The sequence below is a fragment of the Schistocerca nitens genome, chromosome 2 (genome assembly GCF_023898315.1).
Source record: "Schistocerca nitens isolate TAMUIC-IGC-003100 chromosome 2, iqSchNite1.1, whole genome shotgun sequence".
Classification (NCBI taxonomy): domain Eukaryota; kingdom Metazoa; phylum Arthropoda; class Insecta; order Orthoptera; family Acrididae; genus Schistocerca; species Schistocerca nitens.
The window spans coordinates 75,484,375-75,490,697 of record NC_064615.1 but is presented as its reverse complement, the minus strand read 5'-3'; the positions used below and the strand labels follow the sequence as shown (position 1 = coordinate 75,490,697).

At 40.5% G+C, this 6,323-nt stretch overlaps 1 pseudogene; it reads right to left on the bottom strand.

Annotated features, from left to right (window-relative positions):
• On the bottom strand, positions 1–118 carry LOC126237585 (5S ribosomal RNA; annotated as a pseudogene).
• Positions 119–6,323: the final 6,205 nt, after the last annotated feature.

Here is a 6,323-nt window from a genome sequence, read left to right as displayed (position 1 = left end):
TGCCAACAGCACTTGGCTGACCGGATGGTCACCCACCCAAGTGCTAGCCCAGCCCGAAAGTGCTTAACTTTGGTGATCTGACGGGAACCGTTGTTACCACTGCGGCAAGGCCATTGGCCCAGTTGTTTATTTACACTCAATTATTCATGTTGAATCACATGCTACTTCCCTGTGTTCCTACTAGAGGGAAGTTATTCCCAAACGCATTTTTATTTGTAAGCAAAAAATGGTTCATATGGCTCTGAGCACTATGGGACTTAACATCTGAGGTCATCAGTCCCCTAGAACTTAGAACTACAGAAACCTAACCAACCTAAGGACATCACACACATCTATGCCCAAGGCAGGATTCGAATCTGCGACCATAGCTGTATGCTCGGCCACACCGGCTGACTGCATGCAAAACAACTACTTTGTATTTTGCCCCTTGATTTTTCCATCAACTAAACAACTCAGATCCATCCAGTGAGCTATTTCATGATCATGAGCCTATTCCCTTTACAAATAAATCAACCATGTACTCAGTAAGAAAAAGAGTAGTAATACCAAAGTTCAAAGTCCAGCAATCACCATTCCCCACCCCCCCCCCCCAAAAGAAAAAAAAAACCTTGTGTGTTTCTGGTCATTTTAGTGTTTCCTTTTGAGGGATGGAAGTCATCCTGATGACTGGCAATGCTGGGATGTGCTCTGCACGGAGACACTAAGTATCTGCTTCTGACTCTCTCAAAAAATTTATATGCTTGGAAAACTATATCCATCACTTTTTAATATAATATTTGGTGGACTGTCTTTATGTCACTCTTAATAAACACTACAATCACTAAATAGCCTCAGAATGTCTACACAAATACAAAAATCAACACTAAAGATTCTGTTTGCAGCCTGAAGTAAAGTATGGCAGAACAACTGGCTAGTGCATCACATGGTAAGCTTACACTGCCTCTTGCTACTTCCTTTGCCCCACCACCTGCAAGCAACACTGCCTACAGGAGACCAGGCACTTCTAATCTCACCCAACGAACAATTGGCCTCTGGAAATGAACTAAAATGGCCATTATGGAGAACCCTCAACCGCCTACGAACTGGGGTGGGCAGATGCAACGTAAACATGTGTAAATGGGGATACCGAGATGGGACGGACACTTGCCAGTGCGAACAGACCCAAACAATGGACCACATCCTGGAATGCAGCAACATGAGGGGAGTGTGCAGGAAAGAAGATCTGGCAAACACTACAGCAGTGGCAGTTAAATGCGCTGAATTTTGGCGGGACGTGATATGATATATATACTATGTTTGTCTTTATATTGTAATGTGACTCCCTGTTTTGGGTTTGTTTTATTTATACATATGTGTATTGTATTTGTATTTGTGTGTATATGTAATATGTGGGTTGTCTATGGCTTGGACATGATTAAATAAAATAAACCACCTGCCTCCTAACATGCACACCACTTTAGTAGCTGGCTCTTGTAACAACAGAGTTTGAATGCAGCACTTCAGTGACCTGAAATGAGCAATGAAAACAGTAAGTTCTCACGTGTTTCAGGTTTCAGTATGTGTAACTTTTTGAGAAATCAGTATGCTTTATATTTTTACACATCAGCAACCTTACCCTCTATAGTTCCCTCTAGTACCATGGAAGTTATTCCCTGATATCTTATTAGATGTCCTATCATAGTGTCCCTTCTTCTAGTTAGTATTTCCATGTATTCCCCTCCTTTCCAATTTTGTAGAGAATCTCCTCATTTCTTAACTTACCAGTCCACCTTTTTTTCAACATTCTTCTGTAGCATCATGCCTCAAATGCTTCATTTCTCTTCTGTTCCAGTTTTTCCACAGTCCATGTTTCACTATCATACACTGTTATACTCCAAATGAACGTTATCAGAAATTTCTTCTTCAAATTAAGGCTTATGTTTGGTACTGGTGGACTTCTCTTGGGCAGGAATACCTTTTTGCCTGCACTAGTCTGCTTCTTATGTTCTCCTTGCTCCGTCTGCGTGGGTTATTTTGGTGCCTAGTTAGCAGAATTCCTTAATTTCATCTTCATTTTGATCACCAGTGCTGATGTTGAGTTTCTTACCATTGTTATTTCTGCTACTTCTTATCACTTTCATCTTCCTCTGACTTACTCTTAATCGATATTTTGTACTCATTAGATTGTTCATTCCATTCAACAACTCGTGTAATTCATCTTTACTTTCACTGAGGATAGTAATGTCATCAGCAAATTAATCATTGATATCCTTCCACCTTGAATTTTAATTCTGCTCTTGAAACTTTCTTTTATTTCTGTCATTGCTTCTTTGATGCATTCATTGAACAGTGGGGGATGAAAGACTACATCCCTGTCTTACACCCTTTTTTATCTGAGCACTTTGTTCATGATCTTCCACTCTCATTGCTCCCTCTTGGTACTGTGCATACTGTATATTACCAGACTTTTCCTTTAGCTTACCCCAATTTTTCTCAGAATTTTGGACATTCTGCATCATTTTACATTGTCATAAACTTTTTCCAGATCAACCAGTCCTATAAATATGTCTCAATTTTTCTGTAGTCTTGCTTCCATTATCAGGCACAATGTCAGAACTGTCTCTCTGGTGTACTTACGTTTCCTAAAGCTGAACTGCTCATCATCTAAAAGATTCTCCATTTTCTTTTCCATTCTTTTGTATATTATTCTTGTCGTAACTTGGATGCATGAGCTGTTGAGCTGGTTGTGTGATAATTCTTGCATTTGGCAGCTCTTGCTGTCTTCAAAATTGTGTGGATGATGTTTTTTGGAAAGGCTGATGGTATGTCACCAGTCTCATATATTCTACACACCAACATGAATAGTCATTTTGTTGCCACTTCCCCCAACGACTTCAGAAATTCCAAAGGAATGTTATCTATCCCTCCTGCTTTATTTGAGCTTAAGTCCTCCAAAGCTCTTTTAAATTCTGACTCTAATACTAGATCCCCTATCTCTTCCCTATCAACTCCTGTTTCTTCTTCTATCACATCATCAGACAAGTCCTCCCCCTCATAGAGGCTTTCAACATACTCTTGCCACCTATCTGATCTCTCCTCCACATTTAATAGTGGAATTTCCATTGCATTCTTAATTTTACCAACCTTGCTTTTAATTTAACCACAGGTTGTTTTGACTTTTATGTATGCTTAACCAGTCCTTCCGACAATCATTTCTTTTTCAATTTCTTCACATTTTTCATGCAGACATTTGACTTTAGCTTCCTTGCACTTCCTGTTTTTTTTCCATTCTTACTTGTATTTCTGTTTTCTTGAATTTCCTGGAACAGTTTTTTACTTCTTTCACTGATCAACTGAAGTATTTCTTCTGTTAGCCATGATTCCATCACAGTTACCTTCCTTGTACCTATGTTTTTCTTTCCAACTTCTGTGATTGGTCTTTTTAGAGATGTCCATTCCTCTTCAACTGAACTGCGTACTGAGGTAGTCATTGTTGTCATATCGACAGCCTCACAGAACTTCAAGCATAGCTCTTCATTCTTTAGTATTTCCGTATCCCACTTTCTTGTGCATTGATGCTTCCTGAGTAGCCTCTTAAATTTTAGCCTACTTCTTGTCATTACTAAATTGTGATCTGGGCTTATATTTACTTCTGGGTATGCCTTACAATCCAGTATCTGATTTCAGAATCTCTGCCTGTCCATGATGCAACGTAGCTGAAATCCTCCCATATCTCCCGGCTTTTTCCATGCATACCTTTTTCTCTTGTGATTTTTGAACAGAGTGTTTGCTATTGTTAGATGAAATTTGTTGCAGAGCTCAGTTAGTCTTTCTCCTCTCCCATAATCCTTTCTTCTACACCTTCCCGTACAACTGTATTCCAATGCCCCATAATTATTAGGTTTTCATCTCCCTTTATGTACTGGATTACCTGTTTAATATCCTCATATACTTTTCCTATCTCTTCATCTTCAGTTTGCAACATTGGCATTTATACCTGAACTATTGTTGTCAATGTTGGTTTGCTGTTGATTCTGATGAGGGCAACACTATCACTGAACTGTTCATTCTCTGCCCTACTTGCTGCTGCTGCTGCTGCTGCTGTTGATGTTACCGTATACTCATCTGACCAGAAATATTTATCATTTTTCCAGTTCACTTCACTGACACCCACTATATCTAGATTGAGCCTTAGCATTTCCCTTTCAGATTTTCTGGCTTCCCTAGTATGTTCAAACTTCTGACATTCCATGACCCAACTCATAGAACATTATCTTGCCATTGGTTATTCAGTCTTTTTGTCCTGATCACCGCCCACTTGGTAGCTTGGTAGTCCCCTCCTGCCTTCATGGTGATCTGAATGGGGGGGGGGGGAGGCTAGTCCAGAATCTTTAGCCAATGGAGGGATCATTATGACACTTTTTCGATTACAGGGCATGTGTCCTGTGGCTACACATTGTGTCTTTAATGCAGTGGTCTCCATCAGCTTCTGCATCCCCTAGCCATTGATCACTGCTGATTTTTACGGCTCTTAGGGGCAGTTTCCCATCTCATGGCTGAGTCCAGATCAAGGATGTTTTGGTTACTAGTCAAAGATGTTAGCCCTGACTGTGGGTACTGATGGGGAAAGTAATGAAAATGAGATGAAGGTGGGTGGGACATGTAGTGAGGTTAGCAGCTGTAGATAACTAAGGGAGTTCCTTACTGGATTCCAAGAGATAAGAAAAGGTGGTGATGACAGCCTAACGGAAGATGAGTTATTAGAAAAGAGACAGAAACCACATGGACGCTTAAAGACAGAGATCATAATGTAGGAACCACCTGGTGACACAACGAAATCGCACAGTGGACTTTGGCATTTATTCTGTGAAGAATGTTATTTACGATATGTTTGTTCTTTGGTTTTGTTCTAGCACAATGCCATCTGTTTTTATATATCTTGGCTTTAGTATTGTTCCTGTGTTCAACGACATGCAAAAATAAAGTTATATTCTTGAACGCATTACTCTCTCTTGAAAATAATTATTAATTAGCCTCAGTAGCTTTAGTGGTGGCCCCAAACACTGAACATAAAGAAAATTACGATGTACAAACAAGAGAATTCAGCTTCAGAAAGTTCACGGAGGAATGAAGAGATGCAGCTGGTGAACCTTCAAGAACAGATACATGAACAACTTGAAGCAGTGAAGTTAGCATTGGAGACACCCATTACTCCAACACCAAACAAGTGTGCAGCCGTACAAACCAGCAGTCCGATGGAAAACATGCAGCACGTAAAAATTCGAACACTGCATTTCGTGCCGGACAAACTGCAGCTATGGTTTGCAATGATTGAGCTCATATTTGCCCAAAGCAAGATCCATGATGAGCAGACAAAGTTTGCGATAACAGTGAATGTGCTGGATGCTAGAGCAGCAACCACAGCAGAAGATGTAATGCTCTGACCCCCAGCAGAACGACCGTACACTGCGTTGAAAAATGCATAACTCACCAGAATGCATAAACCGTTAAATCAATGCATATGGCAGGTGCTTAAAGAAGAAGCTATAGGTGACAGGACACCGTTGGAATTTTGGAAGCACTTATGCGGTATTGTCAACGCAGAATAATTGTTAGGTGTGACACTCAAACACATCTGGCTAGATCAATTATTAAGCATGGTAAAAGCCGCACTAGTAACTTGTGAAAAAGATAACATGCAGAACCTCTTGGACATAGCAGACAAAGTCCATGAGACCATAGGCAATCCACAGATGGCTTGCATGGCAATCTTTAATGGGGAAGAAGTGTCAGAAGTGATAGCAGCAATACAGAAGACTCAGCACACGGACGTCAACAAACTAATGCAAGAACTAACATGACAGATGACATTATTGCAGCAACAGGTCTCACAATTGTTACAGAATGAAAACAGCAAGGTCAATGGCAAAATGCAACAAGGACAGGTATGTTGGTACCATCAACGTTTTGCGGATAGAGCAACAAAGTATTCGCAGCCATGTGCATACCCAAATGTGAGCGATAGACAGCAGTAGTCGCAGCAGGCCACGATAGCACAGAAAAGCACCTGCAACAAAGAGGTAAGATCAACACAAACTACGGATGGCTGAGTAACTTCAATAATTTTCTTACGACCTCCAAACAGCTTTATGTCAGAGATGTCAAGTCGAACCGTTGCTACCTAATAGACTCAGGATCCAATGTGAGTGTGCTCCCCTTTACTAACTATCAAGGAATGAATGGCACTCCATTGATGCAATTAACCGCAGAAAATAGGTCACCCATTATTGCTCATGGCACACGTAAAATCGAAGTCACTTTAGGTTTCTCGCAAAGCTGTCAGT